General features: G+C 37.4%; 1 long non-coding RNA gene across 12 annotated transcripts; it reads left to right on the top strand.

The window, feature by feature from the left end:
- The first annotated feature begins 248 nt into the window (after positions 1 to 248).
- On the top strand, positions 249 to 4,465 carry LOC145065917 (uncharacterized). 12 transcript variants are annotated; one of them, XR_013688580.1, is made up of 9 exons: positions 249 to 613; positions 708 to 736; positions 1,294 to 1,328; positions 1,801 to 1,862; positions 2,144 to 2,330; positions 2,396 to 2,431; positions 2,528 to 2,938; positions 3,088 to 3,378; positions 4,133 to 4,465. It is a non-coding gene; the product is annotated as an uncharacterized LOC145065917 (long non-coding RNA). The 12 variants fall into 12 exon arrangements; XR_013688574.1 differs by having other exon boundaries at positions 2,144 to 2,431; XR_013688579.1 differs by lacking the exons at positions 2,144 to 2,330; positions 2,396 to 2,431 and adding an exon at positions 4,029 to 4,041 and having other exon boundaries at positions 250 to 613.
- Positions 4,466 to 20,002: the final 15,537 nt, after the last annotated feature.

Genomic DNA, 20,002 nt, shown 5'->3' with positions numbered 1-20,002 from the left:
AATAGGGATTTTTGGATGAATTATGCTGGAATTATGGTGATTTTTTTGGAGTTCCACCTCAGCATCAAGACAAAAGTGGATCCTTGTTCGGTCGGGTCGGATATTGGGCAGTGGATAATAGATACAAATTTGGGCTGCTGTGTGTTTTGGGCTCCAGTGTTCACGCCAGTTTCCGACTCATCTAATGATCCAATAGCTAGATAAGAAATCTGACGTGATTTAGCAGTTCACCGTCATTTCCTTTACCACTGACAGTTGTATATTCTTCCCCCACAAGATTGCCACATTTTTACCACCGCTCAAAATATCTTCTCTCTTTTTGATTATCTTTCTTCGTCGGTTTCCCTTACCACTGCTTCTAACAGTCTCTCCCTCTCCGATTCATTCTCTCTTCATATGAAATTAGCCTTTTTATCACCATCGCCATCAAGAGAAACCAGTGTTCCGTACCAATCTGCAAGTTATCTTTTACTTTATTTATTCCGGTTATGTCGCTACTCTCCGCCTCCTTCTTTTCACTCCATGTTTGATGCTTCTATTTCCCACCACCGCTTCAATTTCATCGGGTCAAAGTTTCAACGTCAAAATGGAACGCTTCCTTCTTTTCTTACAGGTTTTATCTCCCCCTCTCAAATGCTAATAATCAATTAATCACTTTATCGATCATCTTCGTCTTCTTTTTTTACTAATTGTGGATTCCTTTGTAGCTGTGGTGGCTGGATGTCATTTCTGAAAGGTGTGTGCGCAATTTAGATTACATACCAAACCCAGTCCTAATTTTGTTGTTTTACTTATTGGTTTTGAGAGACGAATCATAGAAGATATTTAACGACTTATCTAATTTGAGCTAAGGACGTGTGTTGGTATCGGGAGAACGACATAATTTTTTTTTTTCTTTTTATTTTTGTCATTTATCCTTTCTCCTTTTCACTATCCTGGCTTCTTTCTCCTGTTCTTGTACATTAGCTATCGACAAGCTTGATGTTTGTAATACCGCTTAGTTTTCAGCCAACGATGGTTTGATATACAACAGTGGTCACGAAAGTTGTATATTATTTGCGTTTGTTTTTAATTTTTAATTTTTGTTTCCTTGAATTTCGTTTTTCATCTATTTGGTTTTTTTATAAAGTCTATCAATGATCTTTTTTCGCCTCTTCTTTTATTAATTTTAGTTTTTGAATCTCTTGACGTTTTTTTCTCCAAATTACTACTAAAAAGAATTACCGCTAAACCTAGACCGAATATTTAGAAATCTCCCTCTTTATATTGATCGTTCCACGTTTAAAATTGCAGGTTTGTAGATTTCAAAGTGGAATAGATAACAAATTGTAAGCCCGTTGATCTTCTAAAAATGTTACTAGAATGTAGAGCTCTTGAAATTAAAGTAAATTCAACTTTCTAATGATATTGAAGAATGAAGATCTTAATGATTTTTTAGTGAAATTTGAAATTGAACATATGATGTTATTGAAGATCTTAATGATTTTTTAGTGAAATTTGAAATTGAACATATGACTGCAATTTGTATTTGGGCCTATTATGTAATTGTATGACATTGTCAATGTAATTGTTTGAATAAGAGCCGTCAAATCTTATGTTGAGATGTTGGTTGTGTTAGTTTTTGTTACTTTTTGATATCATTTCTAATTATTTATTTGAAATTTCAAATTATCATGAACAAATGAGTGTAGAACTCGATCCTATTAGGATCAAATTAGATTGCCACAAACCCTGACGAGGGAAAATTGGTTATGAAGATGTATTTTGTACGACATTAATCAGATGCTTGGTTTTATGCAGATAGAGTGGCTTGTTGGTTGATGCACTAAAAGCTATTGGAGTTGTAACTTTCTACTGTCCATGTGAGTTTCCTCACAAAAAAAAAAAAAAAAAAAAAAAAAAAAAAAAAACTTAGCTAGGGGTGCTTATAACTTGTAATCCTATTACATTGTGAGGTTGTCTAAAAATAGCTGTTAGTGATATTGCTGGAATAAAACCTCTTTCCAAAGTAGGAAAACTGGTTTAACTTCACTTATTTTTTGTCAAATCCATGGGTACGACTATCATACGTTAAAATGTCAAATCATAATTCTTTTGTTGATGAAGAGGTAAATTCGTATCTTTTTTTTTTAATTCTTTATAGTTGAATTTAGTCACCTTCCCAAATGAAAGGTTAGTAGTAAAAATCTAAGCTTAGGAGGATCTCTGGATTTCTTTCTGCTGACAAGGCAAAAGAGTCGTTACCAATGGACAGTGTGGTCTTGGAATTACCCAATGAATGCTTTACATTTTCACGCACACCAACATACAAGATGACAAAAAAATACAAGGTGCTATTATTTTCTTAACATGTTTGGTAATAAATTCATGGACTTATCCAATTATCATTTTTTAGATCGACTATTAGTGGTTGCTTTTGTATATGAAACAGGTATATTGATTGTTGATTTAAGTGTGCCATTTTTTTTATTGGTGATTGTTTGTGTATATGAGATTGATTCAAAGCATCCTTATAATTTAAATGCAGGGACCAAATGTAGACTTCCGGTGTAAAAAGGGAATTGTTGTGTTCAATGGTGGCCAAAAATAATAATCGGAAATAGGTAACTACAAGCTCGTGTTCATTTTTTTTGGTGTGTTTGTTTGTGATTCGAAGAACAAAGAAGGAAAGATCAAATGTTACTGTTAAAACATGTGATTTAGTTTTCACCCGTTTATATCATTGCAATTTAGCTGCATATCAGGTGTTTGAAGAAATGTCTAAAAGAAAGTTTAATGCTAGCTGTGTAGCTTCACCTCTGCTTGGTATCAATTTCTATGCTGTTTACAATTGGGTTGCGTAATTTCTTTCTTTAATTTTATAATTTCTCTCTTTCATAGTGCTGTACTGATCTTGGAAGACATTTTTTGGGGTGAAAGAGAAAAGCCACGTCATCAAGTAACTATTCCACTTACTTCATTACATCTACAGGATATCCATACTGATAACAGGATTTATTTATCCTTTTCCGAGTTTTAGGTGTGTTGTGGTTATTCTTTAAAAAAAAATGATCCACTGAAAATTCTTACTTTGCCTTATTGGTGCAGGATTACAAGTGTCATGGAGTTGCAGATGATACAGGATTACATGTATTCTGCAGTTGCAAATGATACAAGTGTTCTTTAAGAAGATTAAATGACAAATTATCCATTGTACAAAATGATATATCATTATCAACTGAAGGATTAAAGCGATGTTTACTTGAAGAGGGCACAAGTGAAGTAGTTGTACAAGACTATCAGCAGATTATGCTTATAGAATTTTCAGAAATACAAGAGCAAGGCAGAGTTCTTTGTGAAGATCGTTCAAGTTTGATCGGAACCTTGTGCCAGCTAGAGGTGAATTTTCTTCACTTTTTTCGGTTAAAAAATGACATACATACCCTAAATACCAGATAAGTTTATTGTATTAAATTTTAAATCAAACCATTAGTGCTATGTATATTGTTATTAAGGCTTACTGTGAACAACTGTCTATTCTATACCTGATTCTATATGCATATACTGATAAATTTGTTTAATTATCAGCCAAATATTTGGAAATAATGGGAATGTGTTTTTGAAACCTTTTAGTTTTACTCATTTGCTTTCTATCAAATCCATTCCAATGTAATCGTTGGAAATGGTGGGTGACAAGATGGATTTCATTTCTTATTTAAATAATATAATAAACAATTTATTTCTTTGTGAGTTTTGACTTTCGTGGTATAGTCGTTACTACTTATGGTCTATTGATTAAAGACAATGTTGTAAAAGATCCCAACAATCGTAATCATTTTTAAATCTCTGCATTTTAGCCAAGTGTGGAAATAGAATGCGAGGTAATAAAATTGTTTAAGTTTAGATATGTAATTTGTTTTTTGAAAAGCTTTTGAGTTTTGAATTGCAATATGGTGGTCATCTTTTCCTTTGAAACAAATCAATTGATGTTTTCAGCATCCTTACAAGATTTCTAACTTTAACTATTGGACTTCGCCTTACCATGATAGGGATGCTGAGGAGGTTCGTAGTAATAAAATATAACAACTTGAAGTTGCTGACCTTTTTACCCCTGTAATCTTTTATTATGATGTGTGATATTGTATTTGTGCAGGTTGTGGGAGAAAACACTAGCCTTAATACATGGTGATCTCCATAAGGTTAATGTCTCCTATTTGCATGATAATCCATGAAAACATGAAACAAGAGGAAGGAGATGTTGTAGCTTGGGGTAATTATTACGAACTACATGGTTCGGTACAAAGTCAAAATTATAAATCTATTTTACTTTTATGCATCAAGGCTTGCCATGGTCATTGTTAAGGATAGAAAAGACTCGAAACTATGTAAATATGAAGATAAAAAGCCTATTTTAATTCGTAGTATATGTGTAAGTTTCCCCATTCATAAGGGCTAAAAGCGGTAAATAGCAATGTACTTTTAATTATTTGTGTACTATAGCATTGCATTTTGGTTTCTTTTTACTATGACAACATTGTACATTGGAAATCTAGCCAATTACAACAATTTACTTCCAACCTTTTTTTATTAGCACTATAAACTAGACAATGGTGGAAAAAAAAAATACCCAAATAACCTTCCGTGGGTCGTGCTTAGCACGGCCTTGAGACTTCCCTATTTTATATGCTCCCTCCGTCCCATATTAATAGTCCATGTTTCCTTTTTGGTTTGTCCCAAAATAATTGTCTATTTCTAAAAATAAATATGTTTTTTACCATAATCCCTCTCATTATTAGTTAAATTACCATAAAATTAAATGCAACTACCATAGAATTAAATGCAACTGAAGGGTAAGATTGTCATTTTCTTTAATAAAGTCAATAGTAATTAATGTTTTCTTAAACTGTATGTTTTTTGTCTATAGACTATTATTTTGGGACGGAGTATATATATATATATATATATATATATATATATATATATATATATATATATATCCCTATTATAATAAAAGAATAGTTTTAATCTCTTTTTGACATCATCCTATTAGGCTCCCTAATTAATACATATTTTATTCTTTTTTTTGCCAAGTGGCATCCTATTAAACCTCCTAATTAATACATGCCACTTGTCAACCTATTGATTCTTAATTTCAAATTTGAAATTTTAAATTTCTCATTCTAATTAAATTAAATTAAAAACATTAGAATAAAAATTAAAATAAAATTAATAAAAATTATAAGATGATACAGTTTCACATATTTATTCAAATTAACGATTATAATTTTATATAACTAAAAAAATCCTTTTATTAATAATTTATAATAACTGAATAGTAATTTTGAGTTTTCATCCTGAAAATTTAATTAATTTTGTCACCATGGTTCCTACGGGTTATATATATATATATATATATATATATATATATATATATATATATATATATATATGTGTGTGTGTGTTTGTTTGTTATTTTGTTTCAAAAAATAAGAGCAGTAGCGATGAGTCAATAGGTAGTAGGTAGTCTTGTATTTTATTACCAGGGAATGACTTCTTGTTGACCTACAAAAAGATTTAGGTTAATCCAACACAACTTTTTTTTTTTTTTTGATATATTTACTTTTGTATTTTTGGTTTTCTTGTATTTTGTACCTATCATATGAAAATTAAATTAGTTGTAATCTGTTTTTACTAAAATGTGTATTCATAAATTTTTAAGATTAGTTATCTGTTTATATATATATATATATATATATATATATATATATATATATATATATATATATATATATATATATATAGGTTGAGAAAATAAAAAAGGTTAAGAATGGGGGAATCATTCTCAGCCAATCATTTAATTAGCATATTAACATAAAATACACGGTGGCAAATTTGTAAATATTATATATTAACCTTCAATCACAGATATCATTTCTTCTGAATCATTTATTTGTTCTTCATCAACATCATAAGTTATTCATTCATCTCGATTGTTCCTCTGTGTTCTTCATCAACATCATATGTTCTTCATCAACATCATACGTTCTACTACTTGTTCGCTATCAAAATCACATGTTCTTCATAAAAAAAGACATCGACACTTCATAAAAACATCAATTCTTCATCAAAAATCTTCATTTATTCATCAAAATGTTGTGATTCGTCATTAAAAACATTTATTTTGACTATTAAGTGTAACTCATGATTCAATCTTGTCCAGTTTCGTTGACATCAAGCAAAATCGTTAAAATAATCCATATTTATCGATGTCACATCATTTAGTGATCACCAATCATCGAAACTTCATCAAAGGAACCTTCGCTAATATCAAAGAACAGGTAGCAATCGAAAGTTTATCAACGTAACCATATATTTGAAGATTTTTTTAAAAATTGTTTTTCAAGTTTGAAACACTTCGTTTTTCATACATTTTTTTTTTACAATTTTTGATATAAACCTATTGATTATTAATCGATTTTGATAGGATTTGATTTGTTTTGTAATTATTGGCTTCAATTGAGAATTTTTTACCATAGTTATATAAACTAATTTATTTGCACGCCAACTGTTCGATGAAATGCATAAACTAAATATATCACGTAATATTCATGTAACATTCCAAAATACGACCCAAAAATTTTTGTTTAATAATTACTAAAAACACCATGTTAATATCATAAAGTAAAACTCGTACGTCAATATCTCAAAACAATAGCAAAGTATTACGAGGAAACTGTATCAAGATTGTATCAACCACATCTATGAAAAGCTAAAACAACTCCCATGACAAACTGAAGCTGTGGTGTGTGCGATGCCATCAATCCGAGCTCTTCCCTTTACTTGCGGAAGTACCTAAAACCAAAACTAAAACTGTAAACACAAAACTTAGTGAGCTCCCCCAAACTACCACATACCATACAATAACATATAACACATACTGGGCCTTGCCCACTGCATCAGACCGAAGTCCGGAACTAACCAGGGCCTTGCCCTCTGCATCGGACAGAAGTCCAGAAACTGCATCGGACCGAAGTCCGGAACTGTCTGGGACCTTGTCCCCTGCATCGGACCGAAGTCCGGAACTAACTGCATCAGACCAAAATCCGGAAACTGACTGAGAATAACATAGCATGGGATAAACATATCAACTAGCATGAACACATAAACTGCATACTGCATCGGGCCGTAGCCCAGAACACATAATCCATAAATCATGTTTGAGCCACGAAGACATCAAACATCCTAACTACTGCATCGGACCAAAGTCCGGAAACTACTGCTAGTTAGACGGGTCGGCATTGTGGCCTTAGACCCGTTCCTACTGAAAGGAAACTCACCTCGTGACACTGGCTGCTGAACTCCTGAATGAGAAATCCCTGGCGGCTGCTCCGGCTGCTTCCCAGCTATAATGGGAAATAATTACTAAATCAGAATAGGGATTCCTTTATGGGTAAAATGACCATTTTACCCCTACTATGGTGTGGGACACAATAGGGCCCAAAACCTCAATTCCTTCTAAGTCCATTTATGGCCCCACTATAGGCCCAATTTGCTATATTGGTCCTAGAACCCTTTTATTGGGCCTTACTCAAGCCCAATACTAAATCCTTGGTCCTTAGCAACTGAATTCTAATGGGCCATAAAGGCCCAAGGACCCTAAGCTTGAAACCTAGCCCACACCGAGGCCCAACACTCGAAGCCCAAACTGGTAGCATACGCGGGGCGTACACCAAGGTACGCTAAGTGTACTGGTTGCTGGCTTGTACGCGGCGCGTACTTCCTTGTATGCCTAGCGTATAGCCCTGTTAAGCCAACATGTCATTAAGTGCTTAATAATCCGATCTTGAAGCTACAAATCCAGATCCTAAGCTTATTCAATGAATTAAGCCATAAAGTTGCTTACTTGATGGCTTACAAGCCTCATTAAGGCTCAAACTCTCATAAATAACATTCTACTTCCATAAAACTAACTAGATCTCATGCATGGTTCCATATAAGCCTCAAAGATCGAAACTTTACTGCTATGGGGACACTTGAGCTTCAAGGATAGCAATCCCAAGCTCCAAAAACGTAGTTGTAAGATAAAGATCCCTCCTTTGGACCTAAAAGGTTCAAACTTCCAAAAACTCCTAGATCTAAACTTACAAGAGGAAAGTTGGAAGCTTTATACCTCTTTTGAATGCAAAATAAAGGAATGATCCCAGATCTATGAGCTCAAGGTACTCAAGTTCTCCTTCTTCCACTTCTCTTCTTCTTTTTCTTCACAAAAATAAGCTCAAAGATTTAAACACACACAAGCAAGGAGCAAAAGGGACGAACTAGGGTTTCTCTGGGGTGAATGATAAGTGATGAGGCCAAATGGGAGGCTATAATGGGGTTTAAATACGTCTCAAACCCTAAAATTAGGGTTTTTCCTCTGGCCGCGTACGCTGGGCGTACACTATGGTACGCTGCGCGTACGCCTCTCCTTCCCGCGTTTCATTTAGTCATTACGCCCAGCGTATAACGGGTTACGCCCCGCGTACGGCTTATGGACAAGCTATAACTTGGCCCAAAACAAAAGGCCCACTCTCATATAATTCTATAATAGCCCAAATAAAAATTGAGAATTTAAATAAATTTATACCTCGGAAAACGATCGTTACAAATCTCCCCCACTTGAATCAGACTTCGTCCTCGAAGTATGCTGCTACTGAATCTGAAAATAACTCCGGGTAATGCTCCTACATCTCCTCTTCTGATTCCCACGTCCACTCTGAACCCTTCTGGTGCTGCCATTGCACCTTCACTAGCTGAATTACCTTGTTCCTCAAGGTCTTTGCCTTCCTGTCCAGAATAGCGACCGGCCTCTCAATATAATTTGGGCTGCTATCAACCTGAATGTCCTCTAAGGGAACAACTGCTGACTTATCCACCAAACACTTCCTCAACTGGGAAATATGGAAAGTGTTGTGGATCTGGCTAAGCTCTGCCGGAAGATCCAACCGATAAGCAACCCGGCCGACCCGGGCCATAACCCTGAAAGGACCAATGAACCTGGGGCCCCGCTTGCCCCTCTTCCGAAACCCGATGACACCCTTCCAAGGTGATACCTTCAGGAGGATCATGTCACCTTCCTGAAACTCCAAGTCTAATCGCCTCCTATCGGCGTAACTCTTCTGTCGACTCTGCGCAGTCTGCAGCCTACTGCGTACCTGCTGGATCAATTCTGTCGTCTTGAGGACCACTTCGGTGCTCCTAATGACACGCTGACCGACCTCGCCCCAACAAATCGGGGTCCTACACTTCCTCCCATATAGCATCTCGAAGGGAGGTCGATCAATACTCGCATGGTAACTGTTGTTATACGAAAATTCAGCTAACGGAAGATACGTATCCCAACTGCCACCGAAATCTAGGACACATGCCCGAAGCATGTCCTCTAGGGTCTGAATTGTCCTCTCACTCTGTCCGTCTGTCTGAGGGTGGAGAGCGGTGCTGAAATGGAGACGAGTGCCCATCTCGTCATGAAACCGCTTCCAAAATCTGGAAGTAAAACGGACATCTCAGTCTGACACCACAGAAACAGGCACTCAATGCCGTGCCACAACCTCTCGCACATAAATATCGGCAAGTTTCTCTGCCGATATACTCTCCTGGATCGGTATAAAATGAGCACTCTTCGTCAACCGATCCACAATAACCCAAATCGAATCCACCCCACGTGCGGTCCTAGGGAGCTTAGTGATGAAATCCATGGTGATATCCTCCCATTTCCACACTGGAATGTCTAACGGCTGCAACTTGCTGTGGGGCCTCTGGTGCTCTACGTTGACCTTCCTGCAGGTCAGGCACCTCTCCACATACCAGGCGACATCCCGCTTCATGCAGGGCCACCAATAATCAGGTCGAAGATCCCTATACATCTTTGTCGCCCCCCGAGTGGATGGAAAATCGAGACTTATGAGCCTCGTCCATCAACACCTACCGTACTCCGCCCCAGTACGGTACCCATACTCTCCCATGAAGATTCAACAATCCTCGATTGTCGTAGTCAAAAGAAGCTACTCGGCCCACAATCCTCTCACACTTCTGTCTCTCCTCCTTGAGGCCCTCGGCCTGCGCCCTTTGATTTGCTCCAACAATGGAGTAATCACAGTCATCCTCAAACAAATATCTCTGATCGGGGCCGCTGCTGCCTTGCGACTTAGGGCGTCGGCCACTACATTGGCCTTCCCTGGGTGATATAAGATCTCACAGTCGTAATCCTTCAACACATCTAACCATCGCCTCTGCCTCATGTTCAGATTCGGCTGATCCATGAGGTACCTCAAGCTCTTGTGATCCGTGTAAATGGTACAACGGACCCCGTAGAGGTAATGTCTCTAAACCTTGAGGGCGAACACCACTGCCCCCAACTCTAAATCATGAGTAGGATAATTAGCCTCGTGAGGCTTCAACTGTCTCGAGGCGTAAGCTATCACACGGCCTCACTGCATCAACACTGCTCCCATACCTGTGATAGAAGCATCACAATAAACCACAAAATCCTCTACTCCCTCTGGCAGGGTAAGAATCGGTTCCTCGCACAATCTTTGCCTGAGGGTCTCAAATGTTGCTTGCTGCCCAGGCCCCCAGCGAAACACCACCGACTTCTTAGTCAGTCGGGTGAGCGGTACTGCTATCTTGGAGAAATCCTGAATGAACTTCCTGTAGTACCCTGCCAAACCTAGGAAGCTCCGAATCTCATATGGAGATCTCGGGACCTCCCACTGCATCACGACCTCTATCTTGGTCGGATCTACCAAAATACCCTTCTGGTTGATGAGGTGTCCAAGGAACTGCACCTCGCACAACCAGAACTTGCACTTGGAGAACTTCGCGAAAAATCTCTCCTTCCTCAAAATCTCTAGCACCTCCCTCAGGTGCTCCTCATGCTGCTCCTTAGTCTTGGAATAAAACAAGATGTCATCAATGAATACTTTCACCTATCGATCCAACAACGGCCTACATATGCGGTTCATGAGGTCCATGAAAGCGAATGGGGCGTTGGTGAGCCCAAACGGCATCACCACGAACTCATAATGACCGTACCGGGTCCTGAAAGCAGTTTTCTGCACATCCTCATCCCTGACTCTCATCTGATGATACCCGGAGCGTAAATCGATCTTGGAAAACAAAGATGCTCCCTGCAGCTGATCAAACAAATAATCTATCCTTGGGAGTGGGTAACGGTTCTTCACCGTTACCTTATTCAACTCCCGATAATCAATACACATACGGTGCGGCCCGTCCTTCTTCTTCACAAACAAAATCGGTGCTCCCCAGGGCGAACTGCTCGGCCTGATAAAACCCTTGTCTAACAGCTCGTGTAGCTGTGTAGAAAACTCATGCATCTCTGGGGGAGCCAATCAATACGGTGCCTTGTCTATCGGAGCCGCACCAGGGATTAGGTCAATCCCGAACTCGACCTGCCTCTCGGGAGGTATTCTAGGCAAATCCTCTGGAAATACATCCGGGTAGTCTCGCACTATCGGAACATCATCAACTGTTATCTAGCCCTTCTCTCGGGCATCTGAAACATAGGCAACATAACCGATACAACCTTGCTGAAAAATAGCGCCACGCTCTCACCGCTGAACATAGAACTGGTCCGAACTGTGGCCTCTCGCCCTGAATCACTAATTCTCCCCCACTGGGAGTGTGAACCCTCACTAATTGCAGCTCACAATCTATCACCGCCCCATTGGGGATTAGCCAATCCATACCCACTATAACCTTATTCCCTCGCAAGGGAATAGGGACCAAGTCCACCGGAAACTGCTCATCGAATAACTGTAGGGAACACCCTCTGTGCACCCTTGCAACCCTAACGGTCCTATCAGCTGCTATCTCAGCCTCAAGTGGACAATCTAGCTCCCATGGAGCTCTGCTAACCTCTTGCTAAGTGCAAGAGAGACGAATGATCGGGTAGCCCCCGAATCAAACAATACTGTAGCTGAGATGCCGTTCACTGAGAACGACCCTATATAAAACATATAACCATAAGAAACAATCAATAATAAATGCAGAGATAAAGGAAAAAAATACATACCCGCCACCACGTCAGGAGTCGCTCGTGCCTCCTCTGTCGTCAGTTGAAAAGCCCTACTCTTTGCCACCGGCGTCTCAGATTGGCCCTGACGGCCATCTGTAATCCTCAAAGTAGCAGGAGCAGGTGCTGACACCTTTCCTGCAGCAGCTAAACTCGGACACTGGGACTTTTTATGTCCCCTCTGATTTCAATGGAAGCAAATTAGATCTGATGCTGCAACGGCGGCAGTAGTGGCTGTACAATCTCTGCTCATATGCCCAGTCCGACTTCACTTGTAGCAGCCGGCACTCCCTGCCTTGCACGCCCCATCGTGCAATCTCCCACACTTGCCACACCAAGCATGGCTCTGTTGACTCCTAGCTCTGTGATATGAACCCTTGGGCTTTTTCCCGCATTCCCTGTACCTGGAGCCGCCTCCGACTTCCTTTTTCTCTCCATCTCAAGGTCAATCTCTCTCTCTCTCTCTCTCTCTCTCTCTCTCTCTCTCTTTCTCTCTCTCGAGCCCTAGCAATCATGTCATCTAGCGTTTTACAGCCGGACCGACTCACGAACTGGTGGATATCACTCCGCAACATCTCATGATAACGAGCCTTCTTCATTTCCTCATCAGCCGCGTACTGAGGAACAAGAAGAGCCCCCTCCCTGAGCTTGGCGGTAATCTCCGCCACTGTCTCTGTAGTCTGGGTAAGATCCTGAAACTCGCGTGCTAACTGCTGCACCTCAATAACCGGTTCGAACTCAGCTCTGAATCTGGTAGTAAAGTCTGCCCAGGTCATAGCATCCAAGGCTGCTTCATCCCCGATGGCATGACCAATCTCCTCCCACCAATCTCGTGCCCTGTCCTTCAGAAGACAGGACGCCAATCTGACCTTGTCCCCCTCGGGACATCTGCTAGTGCGGAAGGTGTTGGCCACGTCTGCCAACCATCTGGTGCTCGCTATGGGGTCCCGTGCCCCGTGATAATCTGGAGCCCCACATGCCCGGAACTCCCTAAAAGTAAGCATGCGCGACCCTATCATGGCCGCCACCTCAGCACGAAAGGTGCTCAACCTCTCGTCCATCATCTCTAAGATACCCTCCTTGATCGAACCGAAGATCACAGGAGTCTGCTCAAGTATGGTGCGAGTAATCTCTGAAGAAAGAAACTCCCTAGTCTGCTCATCCAACTGCCTGACCTCCGGGCCTGATCCTGATCCCCCTCCGGCACCTGAACTGCCGACTGCTGGTCTAGGGCGTAATACCACCATTCTGAAACACAACATAATAAACATCAGGAACACTGATAATTCTTGAGGAATCACTACTACCACAAGTTTCCTGGTCTCATCTCTGTTTTCCTTGATTCGAGTACGGATCCTATGCTTCCAGTAGTATGGGCCTATACTACCTTCCACATTTATCCGTACTTTCCTCAAGTACTGCCTTGACTCCACCAAGTCTCTAATACTGCTAATGATCTCTGCTACTCCCATCCTAGGCTTGCCCTAGGGAATTATCTGACTATACACGATCTAGTCCTCAGCTGCTGAAGGCCTCCTTGTGATGCCAACTAGCCATCACCTGAATACCATCACATGCGGCGAGGCTCAAATAATCCTTCAAGTAGAAGACTCGTCCCTACAACGATTAGACTCAGACAAGAGCTGCGCAATAGGGCTAAGCCTAGCACTCTGAGATTATTCAACCCTATTCACATGTGACGTGACGCATTCACCTAATTGCTAACTCCCATCACTTAGAGTCCCACAAAGCACAAAGCAAGTAGCATTCAGACATAGGAGACTACTCAAGCAATTCTATCCTCATAATGGGAAACTGTACTAGCATACAATGCTAAGCTCCTACTATCAAGCATAACCTAAACAGGCTATCATTCTGTTGTATACTTAAAACTAGCATGCAATTCTCATAAAGTTGAAACACATATAGTAGGCATATAAGGCATCCTCCTAGATCCTTAGTCCTATTCTAGCATGCTGTTCTACTGGAACTGAAATATATTATCATAATATAACTTGTATGGTAATTTGAGAGTACTTACTTGAGCTCGGTTGATCGCATACACCACACCCTTTTCCTTTTATAAAAACTCTTCTTCTTTCTAAGTTCTTTTTCAAAAATCATTTTCGAAAACATTTTTCTTTTGAAAATCTTTACCGTTTCCTTAGTTTGAGTTCAGACACACCCGGAAGTGTATCCGAATCCCTCAAACAAAGGCTTTGATACCAACTTGTAACATTCCAAAATACGACCCAAAAATTTTTGTTTAATAATTACTAAAAACACCATGTTAATATCATAAAGTAAAACTTGTACGTCAATATCTCAAAACAATAGCAAAGTATTACGAGGAAACTGTATCAAGACTGTATCAACCACATCTATGAAAAGCTAAAACAACTCCCAGGACAAACTGAATCTGTGGTGTGTGTGATGCCATCAACCCGAGCTCTTCCCTTTACTTGTGGAAGTACCTGAAACCAAAACTAAAACTGTAAGCACAAAGCTTAGTGAGCTCCCCCAAACTACCACATACCATACAATAACATATAACACATACTGGGCCTTGCCCACTGCATCAAATCGAAGTCCGGAAACTGTATCGGACCGAAGTCCGGAACTAACCAGCGCCTTGCCCTCTGCATCAGACCGAAGTTTGGAAACGGCATCAGACCGAAGTCCGGAACTGTCTGGGACCTTGTCCCCTGCATCAGACTGAAGTCCGGAACTAATTGCATCGAACCAAAATCCGGAAACTGACTGAGAATAACATAGCATAGCATAAAAATATCAACTAGCATGAACACATAAACTGCATACTGCATCGGGCCGTAGCCCGGAACACATAATCCATAAATCCTGTCTAAGCCACGAAGGCATCAAACATCCTAACTACTGCATCGGACCGAAGTCCGAAAACTACTGCTAGTTAGACGGGTCGGCATTGTGGCCTTAGACCCGTTCCTACTGAAAGGAAACTCACCTCGTGACACTGGCTGCTGAACTCCTGAATGAGAAATCCCTGGCGGATGCTCTGGATGCTTCCCATCTATAATTGGAAATAATTACTAACTCAGAATAAGGATTCCTTTATGGGTAAAATGGCCATTTTACCCCTACTATGGTGTGGGACACAACAGGGCCCAAAACCTCAATTCCTTCTAAGTCCATTTATGGCCCCACTATAGGCCCACTAATGGCCTAATTTGCTATATTGGGCCTAGAACCCTTTTATTGGGCCTTACTCAAGCCCAATACTAAATCCTTGGTCCTTAGCAACTGAATTCTGATGGGCCATAAAGGCCCAAGGACCCTAAGCCTGAAACCCAGCCTACACCGACGCCCAACACTCGAAGCCCAAACTGGTAGCGTACGCGGGGCGTACACCAAGGTATGCTAAGTGTACTGGCTGCTGGCTTGTACGCCCAGCGTACAACCCTGTTAATCCAACATCTCATTAAGTGCTTAATAATCCGATCTAGAAGCTACAAACCCAGATCCTAAGCTTATTCAATGACTTAAGCCATAAAGTTGCTTACTTGATGGCTTACAAGCCTCATAAAGGCTCAAACTCTCACAAATAACATTCTACTTCCATAAAACCAACTAGATCTCATGCATGGTTCCATATAAGCCTCAAAGATCGAAACTTTACTGCTATGGGGACACTTGAGCTTCAAGGATAGCAATCCCAAGCTCCAAAAACGTAGTTGTAAGATAAAGATCCCTCCTTTGGACCTAAAAGGTTCAAACTTCCAAAAACTCCTAGATCTAAACTTACAAGAGGAAAGTTGGAAGCTTTATACCTCTTTTGAATGCAAAATAAAGGAATGATCCCAGATCTATGAGCTCAAGGTACTCAAGTTCTCCTTCTTCCACTTCTCTTCTTCTTTTTCTTCACAAAAATAAGCTCAAAGATTTAAACACACACAAGCAAGGAGCAAAAGGGACGAACTAGGGTTTCTCTGGGGTGAATGATAAGTGATGAGGCCAAATGGGAGGCTATAATGGGGTTTAAATACGTCTCAAACCCTAAAATTAGGGTTTTTCCTCTGGCCGCGTACGCTGGGCGTACACTATGGTACGCTGCGCGTACGCCTCTCCTTCCCGCGTTTCATTTAGTCATTACGCCCAGCGTATAACGGGTAACGCCCCGCGTACGGCTTATGGACAAGCTATAACTTGGCCCAAAACAAAAGGCCCACTCTCATATAATTCTATAATAGCCCAAATAAAACTTGAGAATTTAAATAAATTTATACCTCGGAAAACGATCGTTACAAATCTCCCCCACTTGAATCAGACTTCGTCCTCGAAGTCTGCTGCTACTGAATCTGAAAATAACTCCGGGTAATGCTCCTGCATCTCCTCTTCTGATTCCCATGTCCACTTTGAACCCTTCCGGTGCTGCCATTGCACCTTCACTAGCTAAATTACCTTGTTCCTCAAGGTCTTTGCCTTCCAGTCCAGAATCGCTACCGGCCTCTCAGTATAATTCAGGCTGCTATCAAATGAATTATATTTGAATAACATATACGAATTATATCGCGACCGGCCTCTCAATATGTGAATAACATATACGAATGATATCCGCATGTAAACACATGTAATATTCACAAATGAATATATATGTAATAATTAAATGTGAATATATATGTATTATTCACAAATGAATAAAACTCTCAATAAAACCGATGACTATAAAATATATAAAATTAAAGATAAAAAAAATATTTGATAAGAATATATATTTATTCACATACAACTAATCTTTTTAGGTTAATAAAATAATTTTATAAGCATATATATTTTAATTAATGTTATATTCATTTGTGAATAAATGATAACTTTTTTTTTTTTCAGAAAATTATAAAAATAGAAAAATGTCATTTTGAGGCCCTAAACAGTCCCGAATGGCCGAAAAACACCGTACGTCACGGCGAAGCGGTGAGTTTTGTAAATCGCACCATTTTACATCAAATATGCGAATTTCGTCCAATTCCGAGACTAAACTTCATTGCGGCAAATTGTTTTGATGATGTCACTAAATTTTCATTCATACTAGTGATGACATCATCATTATTCATATATGAATAAAGTTTAGAAATCATTACGACATATTTACTGATGATGTTACTAACTTCAATCCCACTAGTAAAAACATCGTTATTGTAATCTGTTATTTTTATTTATGTGAATAAACTATACATGTTGATTTATTTATTTTGTGGATACAACCTTTATATATAAAAATAAATAATACACTATAAGAATTGGTTTGTGCATAGTTTTTTTTTGTATAATGTAACAATATTATTTTACATGTAAAATCACCATTATACTAAGACAAACAACATTGTATTGGTTAATGAATATCATTTGCATTTGAATTTAATACGAATGAAGAATATATTAAATTGTATAACATTTACACGTGAATATAAAAATATATTGTCTTCGTCAATAATATCTTCTCAATTACGTCAATTAATCGTCAACCACCGAGATATGAACCAACCATTGATTGAAAATATTATTCTTTTATTGAGTTATAACGATGCCTGAAAAAACATGTGAATACACATAAAAAATGTTAAAAATATACTTTTAGTTCATAATAATAGCGATTTATCACATTCTAATTATCACATGGTATATTCACATATGAATGTATAATCATATGTGAATATTATATGATATATGTTGTTTATATTGTATATTTACATGTGATATTACATGGTATATTCACAAATGAATATTACATAGTATATTCACATATGAATATTATATGGTATATTCACATGTGAACATTATATGGTATATTTGCTTGTGAATATTACACATTCTAGTCATATCTAAATATTGCATGGTATATATTCATTCATGAATATTACACAGTATATTCACATATGAATAATATATAATATATACACTTGTGAATATGATATAAGATATTCATATTTAAATATTAAACGATGCATTCACTCGTGAATATTACATAGTATTTTCACTTGTAAGTATTAGATGATATATTCACTTATGAATATTATATGATATATTCATATATGGATATTAGATGATATATTCATATATGAATATTACACAGTTTATTTACATATGAATATTACACAGGATATTAACATATGCATATTACAAGATATATTCACAAATATATATAATTTTTATATGTTATTCACATATGAATAACATATAAAATTGTATATTTGTTTTGTGTTTTAATAATCATATACTGATTAAGGTGCGAAAACTTATTCATATGTGAATATAACGTGATAATTTAGTTTATGCATTTCATCAAACAGTTGGAGTGCATACAAGTAAGCTTTCTTAAAAATGCTAAAACATGATACTTTGACTATTTACAACTTACAAAATAGTAGATTGATAGAGAATTATATGAATTTTTTCAAAAAAAATGATTTGATGTTTTTCTAACCTTAATTTCGAAGTTTTGTTTGATGATCGATGTTGAATGAATGATATGAAGTGAAACTACTGTTGATTATCGATGATATTGATCTAATGACACTGGGAGTAAAATTAATCGTAGATGTTGAAGATATTCTCGTATTCAAGCATAGTTGAAGGTTGGATTGCAAGAACCAAAAACGATTTTTTTTTGGTCTACTGTTGAATGATGTTGATGAACGTGTTTTTGACGAAGATGGATGATTGATTAACACTAGATGATGTTGATCGATGATTTAATTGAAGAAATCTGGATGATCGTTGAACGTTGGAGAAGAAATTTGGATGATGAACGATCGAGTAGTAATGAATTTGAATTGTTATCAAATTATCCACAGCTACATATCTGTGATTGAAGGATATCATATCATATTTGCAAGTTTGCCACCGTGTATTTTAAGTTAAGATGCTAATTAAATGATGAGAAAACTGCAATAAAGTCCCTACATATTGGCCTCATAATCGATTTAGTCCTTATATTTTTTTTATTCAATTAAGTCCCAAATACCGATAATCGTATTCAATTTAACATTTTGACCCGGTCAACAGGTCATCCAACTTTCAAAAATTACATTTTCGGCCTAGATTTCAAAATTTATTACAAATTTGGTCCAAAATTTACATTTTTGGCCAAGATTTTCAATTTTTTTACAAATTTGGTCAAAAATTTACACTTTTTATTTTAGAATTTTATTATGAATTCATCCTAACTTTAGTCTTTTTTTCAACTTTTTTTCTCAAAATTTTGTTTCTAATATGTTTTTTCTTTACAACTTTTTTTCTCAAAATTTCGTTAAATGCCATTTTCTGCCAAAAACCTCCTTATCGACAAATGACAATTTCTCCATTCTAGATAGTTATTTTTTGTTATTACAACAAATAAAATTGACACATGAATCCGATTTTACAAATAAATTTAAATAAAGAAATCCAAAGTGATGATGAACTATATGTATGAACATGTATTAAGCGAGAAACAAAAAATATGAAGTTTTCAATATGTAGCATCTTCTTTTATTTAAACTTTTCCTATAAATGTGATTAAAGAACAAATAAATAATATTAAAATGAATGTAACTAGTTTTTGACAAACTATAATTTAATAGTATAATTTAGGGTTACTTTTAATTTCTTAATTGATTTTTTAAGAGAAATCACACAAATAATCCAAACCTATTTTTATAATTAGATATTTCATATACAAAAAAGTTTTTAAAAAAAGTTTTTATATAGAAAAAATAAGATTTTTATGTGAAAGTATGTTTTTTTTGTATAAATATGAGTTTTAAGGAAAAAACATATTAGAAACAAACTTTTGAGAAAAAAAAGTTGTAAAGAAAACTAAAGTTAGGATGAATTCATAATACAAATCCTAAAATTTGGGCAAAAAGGGTAAATTTTGGACCAAATTTGTAAAAAAAATTTAAAATCTGCGCCAAAAGTGTAAAATTTGGACCAAAT

This window comes from Lactuca serriola, chromosome 8, assembly GCF_051521515.1.
Source record: "Lactuca serriola cultivar US96UC23 chromosome 8, Lser_US96UC23_V15, whole genome shotgun sequence".
NCBI classification, from domain to species: domain Eukaryota; kingdom Viridiplantae; phylum Streptophyta; class Magnoliopsida; order Asterales; family Asteraceae; genus Lactuca; species Lactuca serriola.
The sequence above is the reverse complement of the archived record's forward strand: the minus strand, read 5'-3'. Positions and strand labels throughout refer to the sequence as shown.